Source organism: Anser cygnoides, chromosome W (genome assembly GCF_040182565.1).
Source record: "Anser cygnoides isolate HZ-2024a breed goose chromosome W, Taihu_goose_T2T_genome, whole genome shotgun sequence".
NCBI classification, from domain to species: Eukaryota; Metazoa; Chordata; class Aves; order Anseriformes; family Anatidae; genus Anser; species Anser cygnoides.
Window position 1 is genome coordinate 8,012,270 of NC_089911.1, and position 14,073 is coordinate 8,026,342.

Here is a 14,073-nt window from a genome sequence, read left to right on the forward strand (position 1 = left end):
TGGGGGGGTGCAATGGGGGTGCAATATGGGGGGGGTGCAATGGGGGGTGCAATGGGGGGTGCAATGGGGGGGTGCAATGGGGGGGTGCAATGGGGGGGTGCAATGGGGGGTGCAATGGGGGGTGTAATGGGGGGGTGCAATGGGGGGTGCAATGGGGGTGCAATGGGGGGTGCAATGGGGGGTGTAATGGGGGGTGCAATTGGGGGGGTGCAATTGGGGGGGTGCAATTGAGGGGGTGTAATGGGGGGGGTGCAATATGGGGGGGTGCAATGGGGGGGTGCAATGGGGGGTGCAATGGGGGGTGCAATGGGGGGTGCAATGGGGGTGCAATTGGGGGTGTAATGGGGGGTGCAATATGGGGGGGTTTAATTAGGGGGAGTGCAATGGGGGGGCAATGGGGGGGTTGCAATGGGGGTGCAATTGGGGGGGTGAAATGGGGGGTGCAATGGGGGGATTGCAATGGGGGGGTTGCAATTGGGGGGTGCAATTGGGGGGGTGTAATGGGGGTGCAGTGGGGGGTGCAATGGGGGGGTGCAATGGGGGGTGTAATGGGGGGGGTGCAGTGGGGGGGTGCAATGGGAGGGTTTGATGCAAGGCCTCGGAGCAAAGGCTGCAATGGGGGGGGGGGGGATGCAATGAGGCCTGAGGGGAGATGGGGGGGTCTTTTTTTTTTGGGGGGGGGGGGGGGAAGAGCAGGCCAAGGGCTGCAACGGGGAGGCCGAGGGGTGTGCGGGGGGGGGATGGGGGGGCTGCGGGGTGGGGGGGTTAAGGAGGATGAAGGGGGGATGCGATGGGGGGGCACAAAGGGTTGCAATGGGGGGGGCAATGGGGGGTAATGGGGGGGCTGCAAAAAGGGGGGCAACGGGGGGTGCTTGGGGGGGCTATGGGGGGGTCAATGGGGGGATGCAATGGGGGGGGCAATGATGGGGGGGCGATGGGGGGGCAATGTGGGGGTGCAATGATGGGGAGTGCATGGGGGGCAAGGGGGGTTCAATGGGGGGTGCAACGATGGGGGGGAAAAATGGGGGGAGGGGGGGATGAATGGGGGGGGGCAGGGCCCGGCCCTTACCTGCGCTGCTCCCGGTGCTGCCCGGCGGGGAGGGGGGCCCGGGGGGTCGCTGCCCACCGCCCGCTGCGCCCCGGGGCCCTCCCGAGCCCCGCGGCCGCCGCCCCCGGCCCCGGCTCTGCGAACCCCCCCCCCCCCCAAGCGGCTCAGAAACGCAGCGCGGTCCCTTTAAGAGAGAGCTGACGGACGGCGCCGCCGGCCAATGGGATCGCGCCCTGCCGGCCGGCGGAGCTGGAGCCCCGCCCCCGCACCGGGGAGGGAGGGGGAGGGAGGCGGGCGGCGGAGCGGCGGCGCGGGCGGCCAATGGGAGGGAGGCGGCGGCGGGCGGAGCGGCCAATGGGCGGCGGGCGGGGGCGGGGCCGCCTTCGGGGTGATGTCATCGGATGTGGGGGCGGGCGCGCACGCGCGTTGCCATGGGGACGGCACCGCCCTCAACCCCCCCCCCCCCTGCGGTCGCTATGGAGACGTCCCCCCCTATTCCCGCCCGCGCGTCGTCATGGCGACGGCCCCGCGCCCCGCCCACCCGTCACCACGGCGACGGCGCAGCCCGCCCCCGCGCGTCGCCATGGCGACGCCAACCCCCCCAGCGCGTAGGCCCCGCCCCCTCCTCGCGCGTTACCGTGGCTACGGCCCCTCCCGTGCGTTACTATGGCTACGGCCCCGCCTCCCCCTGCTGTTACCATGGCCACGCCCCACCCGTTGCCATGGCCACGCCCCCCACCCCCGGCCGCCTGTTGCCATGGCGACGGCTTCAGGCCCGAACCCGGGCCTAGGCCCAACATGGCGGCCGCGTCACGTGACCCGAGGCGCGTGACGCAATCACGACGCAAGCGTGACGCAATCGTGACACAAGCATGACGTTTTAAATAGGGGCCAATAAATAACTGTACAGGGGGGGCGGGGCGCCCCCACCCCCCCCGAATCCGGCGGGGGGGGCAATAAGGGGGAGGGAGGGGAGGGGGGGGGGGGGGCTACCCCCGGGACTCCAGAGACCTGTGGAGAAAAGGGGGGGTCAGGGGGGGCAAAAGGGGGGGCAAATGGGGGGGGCAAATGGGGGGGTCAGGGGCAAATGGGGGGGGCGGGGGGCAAAAGGGGGGCAAATGGGGGGTGAGGGGCAAAAGGGGGGGCGGGGGGGCAAAAAGGGGGGCAAATGGGGGGGGGTCAGGGGCAAATGGGGGGGGGGCGGGGGGGTAAAAAGGGGGGGCAAATGGGGGGTCAGGGGCAAAAGGGGGAGTCGGGGGGGCAAAAAGGGGGGCAAATGGGGGAATAAGGGGCAAAAGGGGGGTCGGGGGGCAAAAGGGGGGGCAAATCGGGGGGTCAGGGGCAAATGGGGGGTCAGGGGGGGGGCAAAAAGAGGGGCAAATGGGGGGGTCAGGGGGCAAAAGGGGGACTCGGGGGGGGGTAAAAAGGGGGTAAAAGGGGATAAAAAGGGGGGCGTAGGGGGGTAAAAGGGGGGTCAGGGGCAAATGGGGGGTCGGGGGGGGCAAAAAGGGGGGCAAATGGGGGGTCAGGGGCAAAAGGGGGACTCGGGGGGTAAAAAGGGGGTAAAAGGGGATAAAAGGGGGGGCGTAGGGGGGTAAAAGGGGGAGCTTAAGGGGTAAAAGGGGGGGTCAGGGGCAAATGGGGGGGTCGGGGGGCAAAAGGGGGGGCCAGGGGGCAAAAAAGGGGGAGTCGGGGGGTAAAAAGGGGGTAAGGGGGTAAAAGGGGGGCTTAAGGGGTGAAAGGGGGGGTCAGGGGCAAATGGGGGGGTCGGGGGGCAAAAAGGGGGGCAAATGGGGGGGTCAGGGGCAAAAGGGGGAGTCGGGGGGGTAAAAAGGGGGTAAGGGGGGATAAAAGGGGGGCGTAGGGGGGTAAAAGGGGGGGTCAGGGGCAAATGGGGGGATCGGGGGGCAAAAAGGGGGGTCAGGGGGAAAAGGGGGGGCAAAAGATGGGGCGGGGGGGTAAAAAGGGGGGGGGGGCAGGGCTGGGGGAAAAGGGAGAATCGGGAGGGCAAAAGGGGTTTCGGGGGGCAAAAGGGGGGCGCAGGATTTGGGGTCGCGTTTTTGGGCCCAGGATTTGGTGTCACGTTTTCGGGGTTGCGCTTTTGGGGTCGCGGGACCTGGGGTCGCGTTTTCGGGGTCGCGTTTTAGGGCGCGGGATTTGGGGTCACATTTTCGGGGTCGCATTTTTTGGGCTCGCGTTTTTGGGGTCACATTTTGGGGTCGTGCTTTTGGGGTCCCATTTTCGGGATCACATTTTCGGGGTCGCGCTTTTGGGGTCCCATTTTCGGGGTCGCGTTTTTAGGGTCACGGGATCTGGGGTCGCGTTTTCAGGGTCGCATTTTCGGGGTCCCATTTTGGGGTGCAGGATTTGGGGTCGCGTTTTTGGGGTCACGTTTTCGGGGTCGTGGTTTTAGGACGCGGGATTTGGGGTCGCGTTTTTGGGGTCGCATTTTCGAGGTCGCGTTTTTTAGGGCACAGGATTTGGGGTCAGGTTTTTGGGGTCGTGTTTTCGGGGTCCCATTTTGGAGCACAGGATTTGGGGTCGCGCTTTTGGGGTCCCATTTTCGGGGTCGTGGTTTTGGGGTGCAGGATCTGGGGTCACATTTTTGGGGTCGCGCTTTCGGGGTCACGCTTTTGGGGTCGCGCTTTTGGGGTCCCATTTTCAGGGTCGCATTTTTAGGGCATGGGATTTGGGGTCGCGCTTTTGGGGGTCCCATTTTCAGTATCGCACTTTTGGGGTCGCGTTTTCGGGGTCCCATTTTCGGGGTCGCGTTTTTAGGGCGCGGGATTTGGGGTCGCGTTTTTGGGGTCCCATTTTCGGGGTCATGGTTTTGGGGCACGGGATTTGGGGTCGCGTTTTCGGGGTCGCGTTTTCGGGGTCCCATTTTGGGGTGCAGGATTTGGGGTCGCGTTTTTGGGCCCAGGATTTGGGGTCACGTTTTTGGGGTCGCGTTTTCGGGGTCATGTTTTTGGGCCCAGGATTTGGGGTCACGTTTTTGGGGTCCCATTTTCGGGGTCGCATTTTTGGGGTCGCGTTTTCGGGGTCGCGCTTTTGGGGTCGCGCTTTTGGGGTCGCGTTTTCGGGGTCGTGTTTTCGGGGTCCCATTTTCGGGGTCGCGGGATCTGGGGTCGCATTTTCGGGCTCCCATTTTCGGGGTCGCGTTTTTGGGGTCCCATTTTGGGGCGCAGGATTTGGGGTCGAGTTTTCGGGGTCCCATTTTCGGGGTCGCGTTTTTAGGGCGCGGGATTTGGGGTCGCATTTTTGGGGTCCCATTTTCGGGGTCATGGTTTTGGGGCACGGGATTTGGGGTCGCGTTTTCGGGGTCCCATTTTGGGGTGCAGGATTTGGGGTCGCGTTTTTGGGCCCAGGATTTGGGGTCACGTTTTTGGGGTCGCGTTTTCGGGGTCATGTTTTTGGGCCCAGGATTTGGGGTCACGTTTTTGGGGTCCCATTTTCGGGGTCGCATTTTTGGGGTCGCGTTTTCGGGGTCGCGCTTTTGGGGTCGCGCTTTTGGGGTCCCATTTTCGGGGTCATGCTTTCGGGGTCGCGCTTTCGGGGTCGTGTTTTTGGGGTTGCGGGATCTGGGGTCGCATTTTCGGGGTCGCATTTTCAGGGTTGCGTTTTTGGGGTCCCATTTTGGGCTCCCATTTCGGGGTCACGTTTTTGGGGTCACATTTTCAGGGTCCCATTTTCGGGGTCAGTTATTAGGGCGCGGGATCTGGGGTCGCATTTTCGGGGTCGCATTTTCGGGGTCGCGTTTTTGGGGTCCCATTTTCGGGCTCCCATTTCGGGGTCACATTTTCGGGGTCCCATTTTCAGGGTCGCGTTTTTAGGGCGCGGGATCTGGGGTCCCATTTTCGGGGTCCCATTTCGGGGTCGCGTTTTCGGGGTCGCGTTTTTGGGGTCCCCTTTTCGGGGTCCCATTTTCAGGGTCGCGTTTTTGGGGTCACGGGATCTGGGGTCGCATTTTCGGGGTCGCGTTTTTGGGGTCCCATTTTTGGGGCGCAGGATTTGGGGTCGCGTTTTTGGGGTCCCATTTTCGGGCTCCCATTTCGGGGTCGCGCTTTCGGGGTCGCGCTTTCGGGGTCGCGTTTTTGGGGTCCCGTTTTCGGGGTCCCGTTTTCGGGGTCGCATTTTCGGGGTCGCGTTTTTGGGGTCCCATTTTGGGCTCCCATTTCGGGGTCGCGTTTTTGGGGTCGCGGGATTCAAGGGCTCATTTTTTTTTCGGGGCGCGGGGTTTCGGGGTCGTGGTTTTGGGGGCCGCTCACGAGTAGCTGTGGTGCTGGCGGCGGCGGGCGGAGCGCAGCTTCTCGAAGCGCGCCTCCATCCGTCGGTCGAGCACGCGCGGCGTGTAGCGCACCACCAGCCGCACCGAGCCCTGCGCCGCCTTCAGCAGCTCCACCGCCCGCTCGTGCTGCTCCCCTCCACGCTCTGCGCCCCAAACGCTGCTGCCCCCCGCCCGCCAACCAACCCCCCACCCCCACGAACGATCCCAGACCCCCAAACACCCCCCCCGGATCCCGTTATCCCCCACAGACCCCGTTATCCCCCCACAGACCCCGTTATCCCATCTAAAATCCCATTATTCCCTCCTCAGACCCCATTACTCCCCCACAAACCCCATTATTCCCCCCAAACCCCATTATTCCCCCCCCGACCCCATTATTCCCCCCCAAATCCCATTATCCCCCCCCAAATCCCATTATTCCCCCCCCCAAATCCCATTATTCCCCCACAAACCCCATTATCCCCCCCCCTCAGACCCCATTATCCCCCCCCAAATCCCATTATCCCCCCCCAAATCCCATTATCCCCCCTCAGACCCCATTATCCCCCCCCCCAAATCCCATTATCCCCCCCAAATGCCATTATCCCCCCCAAATCCCATTATTCCCCCCACAAACCCCATTATTCCCCACAAACCCCATTATCCCCTCCCAAGCCCTCATTATCCTCCCCCAGACCCCCATTATCCCCTCCAAGACCCCCATTATCCCCCCAAACCCCATTATCCCCCCAGATCCACCCCAAATCCCACCTTAGACCCCCATCTCCCCCCATCACCCCCCAAATTCCCCCGCGCTCCCCATAACCCCCCAACCTTCCCCGTATTCCCCCTCATAACCCCTCACCACCACCCTAAAACCCCTTCCGGACCCCCAGTGTCCCCTCATAACCCCCATCCAGACCCCCATAACCCCCCCCCCCACCCCCCCCCGAAACCCTCCCATTCCCACTCCCCGAACTCCCCAACCCCCCCCAAACCCCCCAATCCCCCCCCCATAACCCCCCTCCAACCCGCCCCAAACCCTCCCGTTCCCCCCAAACCCCCCAAACCCTCCCCAACCCCCCCCCCAACCCCCCCTCCACCACCCCCATTTCCCCCAAACTGCCCCCCATAACCCCCCCATTTCCCCCAACCCCCCCATAACCCCCCCAAAGCCCCCCAAACCCCCTCCAGCCCCCCATTTCCCCCAAACTCCCCCCCATAATGCCCCCAAAGCCCCCCAATCCCCCCATAAGCCCCCATAACCCCCTCCAACCCCCCCAACCCCCAACCCCCCAACCCCCCCAAACCCCCCTGCCCCCCCCCACCACACCGTTGACGCTCAGCAGCTGGTCCCGCTTGAGCCCCCCCCCAAACCCCCCCAACCCCCTCCAACCCCCCCAATCCCCCCATAACCCCCCAAACCCCCCAACCCCCTCCAACCCCCCAATCCCCCCATAACCCCCCCCCAAACCCCCCAACCCCCCCCCATAACCCCCCATAACCCCCCAATCCCCCCATAACCCCCCATAACCGCCCCAAACCCCCCGCCCTGCCCCCCCCCCCTCACCACGCCGTTGACGCTCAGCAGCTGGTCCCCCCGCTTGAGCCCCCCGTGGCGGTCGGCGACCCCCCCGGGATGACGCGGGAGATGTAGATGGGGGAGTTCTGCTCCTTGCCCCCCATGATGTTGAAGCCCAGCCCCTCGTCCGTCTTGGGCAGCTCCACCACCCGCGGGTGCGCGTGGCCCTCGCTGGCCGCGAAGGCGGCCACCGTCGCCTGGGGGGGTTGGGGACGTCGGGGGGGTTGGGGACATCGGGGGGTGATGGGGACATTTGGGGACACGGGGGGGATAAGAGGAACGGGGGGCACTGGGGGATGTTGGGGATGTTGGGGCATTGGGGGGGCGGGGGGACATTGGGGGGATATTGGGGACATTAGGGGACACATGGGGACACGGGGACATCGGGGGGTGATGGGGACATTCGGGGACACGGGGGGGATAAGAGGGATGGGGGGCATTGGGGTAGGTGGAGACATTGGGGATACGGGGGCATTGGGGACATTGGGGGACATTGGGGGGATGTGGGGACATTGGGGGATATTGGGGGACATGGGGACATGGGGACATCGGGGGGTTGGGGACGTCGGGGAGGTTGGGGACATCGGGGGGTGATGGGGAGGTTTGGGGACACAGGGGGGATAAGAGGGATGGGGGGGCATTGGGGTAGGTGGAGACATTGGGGATATGGGGACATTGGGGGGATACTGGGGGACATGGGGACATCGGGGGACGTGGGGACATTTGGGGACACGGGGGGGATAAGAGGGATGGGGGGCAGTGGGGGATGTTGGGGATGTTGGGGCATTGGGGTCGGGGGGACATTGGGGGACGTGTAGGGATATTGGGGACATGGGGACACATGGGGACATTGGGGGCATTGGGGACATGGGGGGATATTGGGGGACGTGGGGACATTGGGGGATATTGGGGGACACGGGGACATCGGGGGACGTGGGGACATTTGGGGACACGGGGGGGATAAGAGGGATGGGGGGGCAATGGGGTAGGTGGAGACATTGGGGATACGGGGACATTGGGGGATGTGGGGGTACTGGGGACATGGGGACATTGGGGTACGTGGGGACATGGGGGACATGGGGACATCGGGGGGTGATGGGGACGTTTGGGGACACGGGGGGGACAAGAGGAATGGGGGGCATTGGGGTAGGTGGAGACATTGGGGATACGGGGACATTGGGGGGATATTGGGGACATGGGGGGACACTGGGGGATGTGGGGGTACTGGGGACATGGGGACATCGGGGGACGTGGGGACATTTGGGGACATGGGGGGGACAAGAGGGATGGGGGGCATTGGGGTAGGTGGAGACATTGGGGATACGGGGACATTGGGGGGATACTGGGGACATTGGGGGACATGGGGGTATTGGGGACATGGGGACATGGGGACACTGGGGGACGTGGGGGCACACGGGGACATGGGGGGGGACATAGGGACATCGGGGGACATGGGGTGATATTGGGGACGTGGGGACACGGGGGGTGATGGGGACACTGGGGGATGTAGGGGACATTTGGGGACACGTGGGGACATGGGGACATTGGGGGACGTGGGGACATGTGGGGACATTGGGGGACACGGGGATATTAGGGACATTTGGGGGTGATGGGGACATTTGGGGGGGCGTGGGACATTGGGGACGTGGGGGCATTGGGGACATTGGGATATGTAGGGGACATGGGGGACGTGGGGGACACAAGGGGACATTTGGGGACACGGGGGGACGTGGGGACATGGGGGACATTGGGGACATCGGGGGGATGTGGGGGGGACACGGGGGGGGGGACACGGGGACAAAGGCGCAAGAGGATGAGGGGACACGGGGCCGGGGGGGGGGGACAGGGACAGCGAAGGGCCAGGACGGGGACGGCAGACGGCCACGGCGGGGGGACAGACGGACGCAACGGGGGGGGACAGACAGATGGGGGGGGGACAGATGGACACGGGGGGGCGGGGGGGACACCGCAGGCGACAGACGGGGACGTCCCCGGGGCCAGGTACGGGTCTGGGAGCGCCGGGGGGGGCGGGTTTGGGGTTTTCCCGGGGGGTTTTGGGGTCCCGGGGGGGTTTGGGGTCCCAGGGGGGTTTTGGGGTCCCGGGGGGGTTTTGGGGTTTTCAGGTCCCAGGGGGGTTTTGGGGTCGTGAGGAGGTTTTGGGGTCCTGGGGGGGGGTTGGGGTCCCGGGAGGGTTTTGGGGTCCTGGGGGGGTTTGGGGGTTTTCGGGTCCTGGGGAGGTTTTGGGGTCCCAGGGTGGGGGTTGGGGTCCTGAGGAGGTTTTGGGGTCCTGGGGGGGGGGGGGGGGGTTGGGGTCCCAGGGGGTTTTGGGGTCCTGGGGGGGTTTGGGGTTCCAGGGGGGTTTTGGGGTCCCGGGGGTGTTTTGGGGTTTTCGGGTCCTGAGGAGGTTTTGGGGTCCCAGGGGGGGTTTGGGGTCCTGAGGAGGTTTTGGGGTCCTGGGGGGGGGGTTTGGGGTTTTCCCAGGGGGGTTTTGGGGTCCCAGGGGGCATTTTGGGGTTCTGGGGGCGTTTTGGGGTTTTCCTGGGTGGTTTTGGGGTCCTGGGGAGGTTTTGGGGTCCTGGGGGGTTTTGGGGTTCCGGGGTGGTTTTGGGGTCCCGGGGGTGTTTTGGGGTTTTCGGGTCCTGGGGAGGTTTTGGGGTCCTGGGGGGTTTGGGGTTCCAGGGGGGTTTTGGGGTCCTGGGGGTGTTTTGGGGTTTTCGGGTCCTGGGGAGGTTTTGGGGTCACAGGGGGGTTTTGGGGTCCTGAGGAGGTTTTGGGGTTTTTCTGGGGGTGCTGGGGTCCCGGGGGGGTTTTGGGGTTTTCCTGGGGGGTTTGGGGGTCCTGAGGGGGTTTGGGGGTCCTGGGGGGGGGGGTTGGGGTCCCACGGGGGTTCTGGGGTCCTGGGGGGTTTGGGGTCCTGGGGGGTTTTGGGGTCCCAGGGGGGTTTTGGGGTCCTGGGGGGTTTTGGGGTCCCAGGGGGGTTTTGGGGTCCTGGAGGGGTTTTGGGGTTTTCCCGGGGCGTTTGGGGTCCCAGGGGGGTCCCAGGGGGGTTTGGGGTCCCGGGGGAGTCCCAGGGGGGTTTGGGGTCCGGAGGGGTCCCAGAGGGGTCCCGGGGGTTTTGGGGTCCCGGGGGGTCCCGGGGGGGCGTTACCTTGGCGGTGGCGTGGGCGCGGATCTCGGGGCTGCCGGCGATGTCCAGGGTGTCGTAGAGCTGCTCGTAGACCTGGGGGGGGACACCCCGAAATGGGGGGGGGCCCAAAATATGGAGGGAGACAGACCCCAAAAGGGGGAATTATGGGGTGGGGTAGGGGAATAGGAGAGGTTATGGGATTTATGGGGGGTACGGGAAGTATTAGGGGGGGGTATGGGAATCGGGGGTGTTATGGGGATTGGGGGGGGGTATGGGAATTGGGGGGGTTATGGGATTTATGGGGGGTTATGGGAATTGGGGGGGGTTATGGGAATTGGGGGGGGTTACGGGAATTGGGGGGTTATGGGATTTATGGGGGGTATGGGAATTAGGGGGGTATGGGATTTATGGGGGGGTTATGGGAATTGGGGGGTATGGGATTTATGGGGGGTTATGGGAATTGGGGGGGTTATGGGATTTATGGGGGTTATGGGAATTGGGGGGGTTATGGGATTTATGGGGGGGTTATGGGAATTGGGGGGTTTATGGGATTTATGGGGGTTATGGGAATTGGGGGGGTTACGGGGTGGGGGGTTATGGGATTTATGGGGGGTATGGGAATTGGGGGGGTTATGGGATTTATGGGGGGGTTATGGGAATTGGGGGGGGGTTATGGGATTTATTGGGGGTATGGGAATTGAGGGGGTTATAGGAATTATGGGGGATACGGGAATTATGGGAGGGCTATAGGAATTGGGGGGTATGGGAATTATTGGGGGGGTATGGGAATTGGGGGGGGTGTGGGATTTATGGGGGGTTATGGGAATTATTGGGGGGGTTATGGGAATTTGGGGGGGAATGGGAATTATGGGGGGGTATGGGAATTGGGGGGGAATAGGGAAATTATGGGGTTATGGGATTTATGGGGGTTTATGGGAATTGGGGGGGTTATGGGAACTATGGGGGGTATGGCCATTGGGGGGGGGGTTATGGGATTTATGGGGTTTACGGGAATTGGGGGTGTGTGGGAATTACAGGGTGCTTTGGGGGGTGGCATACGGGGGGGGTGAGAGCGTACTGGGGGTCCTGGGGAGTTAATGGGGAGCTACAGGACACATCGGGGGGGGGGGGTTATTGGGGGAACACTGGGGGGATATGGGGGGACCGTGGGGGTACGGGGGGCTGGGGGGGTATGGGGGGCTGGGGGGGGCGCGCCCCCACCTCGCGGATGGCGCAGCAGAACTTGCTCTGCAGGACCCTCTGCAGCGCCTGCAGCTTTTGGGGGGGCAGCTCCCCGCTGCGCTGCAGCCGCTCCAGCAGCTCCACCGCCCGGGCCACGTCTTGGGGGGGGGGCACGCAATGGATAACCCCCCCCACGCACCCCGAAACCCCCTAGACATAGACAGCCCCCCCCCCCCGGGACCCCATGCACCCCTCCCCATTGCACCCCCTCCCAATTGCACCCACCCCCCATTGCATGCCCCCCATTGCATGCCCCCCTTGCACCCCCCCATGACACCCCTCCCCATTTCACCCCCCCCAATTGCACCCCCTCCCAACTGCACCCCCCTTGCAAGGCCCCCCCTTGCAAGGCCCCCCTTGAACCCACCCCACACTGCACACCCCATTACATCCCCTCCCCATTTCACCCCCCCCTTTTCACCCCCCCCCATTGCACCCCCTCCCAAATGCCCCCCCTTGCACCCCCCTTGCACCCCCCCATTACACCCCCTCCCCATTTCACCCCCTTTGCATCCCCCCATTGCCCCCCCCATTGCAACCCCCTTCATTCTGCCCCCCATTGCCCCCCCCCATTGCAACCCCCTTCATTTTGCCCCCCTTTGCACCCCCCATTGCAACCCCCCTTTGCAACCCCCATTTAACCCCCCCAACTGCATCCCCTGGACCCCCCATTGCATCACCTCCCCATTTAACCCCCCCCGTGCACCCCCCCATTGCACCCCCCCATTGCAACCCTTCCCCTTTGCCCCCCCTTGCACCCCCCCATTGCATGCCCCCCAAAATACCCCCCTCGCATGCCCCCCCGCCCCCCCTCCCCATTACACCCCCTCCCCTTTGCCTCCCCATTGCCCCCCATTGCAACCCCTCCCCATTTCACCCCCCCGTGCACCCCCCCCCATTGCAACCCCCTCCCCTTTGCCCCCCCTTTTGCCCCCCAATTGCGCCCCCCCCCAATTGCGCCCCCCCCCAACCCCCCCCCCCGCACCCTCCATTGCATGCACACCCTGCACCCCCCTTGCACGCCCCCCCCCGTTGCACGCCCCCCCCCATTGCACGCCCCCCCCCGTACCCCTCTCCAGCCCCAGCGCGTCCCCGCTCAGCGCCGCCATCTTCGCGTGCGCGCTCCCGACCGGGCCCGCCCCCCCCCCCCCCCCCATGCGCGTGCTCGAGGCCGGAGGGGGGGGAGAAGGGGGGGGGGTGAGGGAGATTCTGGGGGGATTTGGGGGAAATCTGGGGGAAAGGATGCTCGGGGAGAGGCCTGAGGGGCTGGGGTGACGGATTTGGGGGGGAAAGAGGAAATTTTGGGAGAAAAATAACATTTTTTTGGAAAAAAATGCATTTTTAGGGGAAAAAAGACCAATTTTTGAAAAAAATGCATTTTTAGGGGAAAAAGACCAATTTTTGAAAAAAATGCATTTTTAGGGGAAAAAAGACCAATTTTAAGCGAAAAAAAACGGGGGGGGGGACCTATTTTAGGGGGGAAAAAAAGAACCACTCTAGGGAAAAAAAGAAAACATTCGGAGGGGAAAAATTACTATTTTTTGGGGAAAAAGAACCACGTTGGAGGGAAAAACATTTTTGGGGGAAAAAAAGAACCAATTTGGGAAAAAAATGGGGAAAAAAACAGTTTTGGGGAAAAAAAGAAGCATTTGGATAGGGAACAATTTTAAGGGAAAACGAGAACTAATTTATGGGGGGAAAATAAATGATTTTGGGGGAAAAATAAGCCATTCGAGGTGGGAAAATGAACCAATTTTTGAGGAAAAAAAAACAATTTTAATACCCCCAAAATCTGGAGGGGGAGAAAGGCCCCAAATGTGGGGTTAATACCCCCAAAATCGGGGGGGGGGAGAAAGGCCCCAAATCTGGGGTTAATACCCCTAAAAACTGGGGGGGGGGGGAGAAAGGCCCCAAAATCTGGGATTAATACCCCTAAAGAACTAGGGGGGAGAAAGGCCCCAAAATCTGGGTTTAATACCCCCAAAGTCTGGGGGAGAAAAGCTCCAGTTTTTGGGAACAGAAGCCCCAGTTTCGGCATTAATACACCCAAATGGGGAAAAAGGCCCCAGATTTGGGGGGCAGGAAGTAAATTTGGGGATAAAGGTCCGAAATCTAGGTGTTTTAGGTTTTAGGCCCCAAATTTTAAACCCCTAGTTTTGCTGAGAAAGGCCCCAAATTTGGGGACTAAGGCCTCAGTTTGGGGAAAAGAATTCATATTTGGGGATAAAGGCCCAAAATTTGGGGTTTAAAACCCCTTTGGTGAAGAAAGGCCCCAAATATGGGGGAAAGGCCCCAGATTTTGGGGTTTAGGGGCAAAGATACAAATTTGGGGATAAAGGCCCCAAATTTGGGGTTTAAACCACAGTTTTGTGGAGAAAGGCCCCTGAACTGGGGGAAGGACGCGAGTTTGGGGATAAAGGCCCCAAATTTAGGGTTTAAACCCCTAGTTTTGCTGAGAAAGACCCCAAATCTGGGGATTAAGGCCTCAGTTTGGGGAAAAGAAGGCATATTTGGGGATACAGGCCCAAAATTTGGGGTTTAAAACCCCTTTGGTGAAGAAAGGCCTCAGATTTGAGGGAACGAAAGGCCCCAAATTTTGGGGCCTGGGGGGAACAATGCATATTTGGGGATAAGGGCCCCAAATTTGGGATTTAAACCCCCAGTTTGTTGGAGAAAATGTCCCAGGATTTTGGGAGAAGATTTGTGGAGAAAAGGCACAACATTTTGGGAGGAAGTCCTCAAATTTGGGGATAAAAGGCGTCAAAATTTGGGGAGAAAAGGCCTCAGGATTTGGGGAGAAATGATTT

The 14,073-nt window shown here is 62.5% G+C and overlaps 1 pseudogene; it reads right to left on the reverse strand.

Annotated features, from left to right (window-relative positions):
- Nucleotides 1-1,994: 1,994 nt before the first annotated feature.
- On the reverse strand, nt 1,995-12,414 carry LOC136788666 (protein lin-7 homolog B-like; annotated as a pseudogene).
- Nucleotides 12,415-14,073: the final 1,659 nt, after the last annotated feature.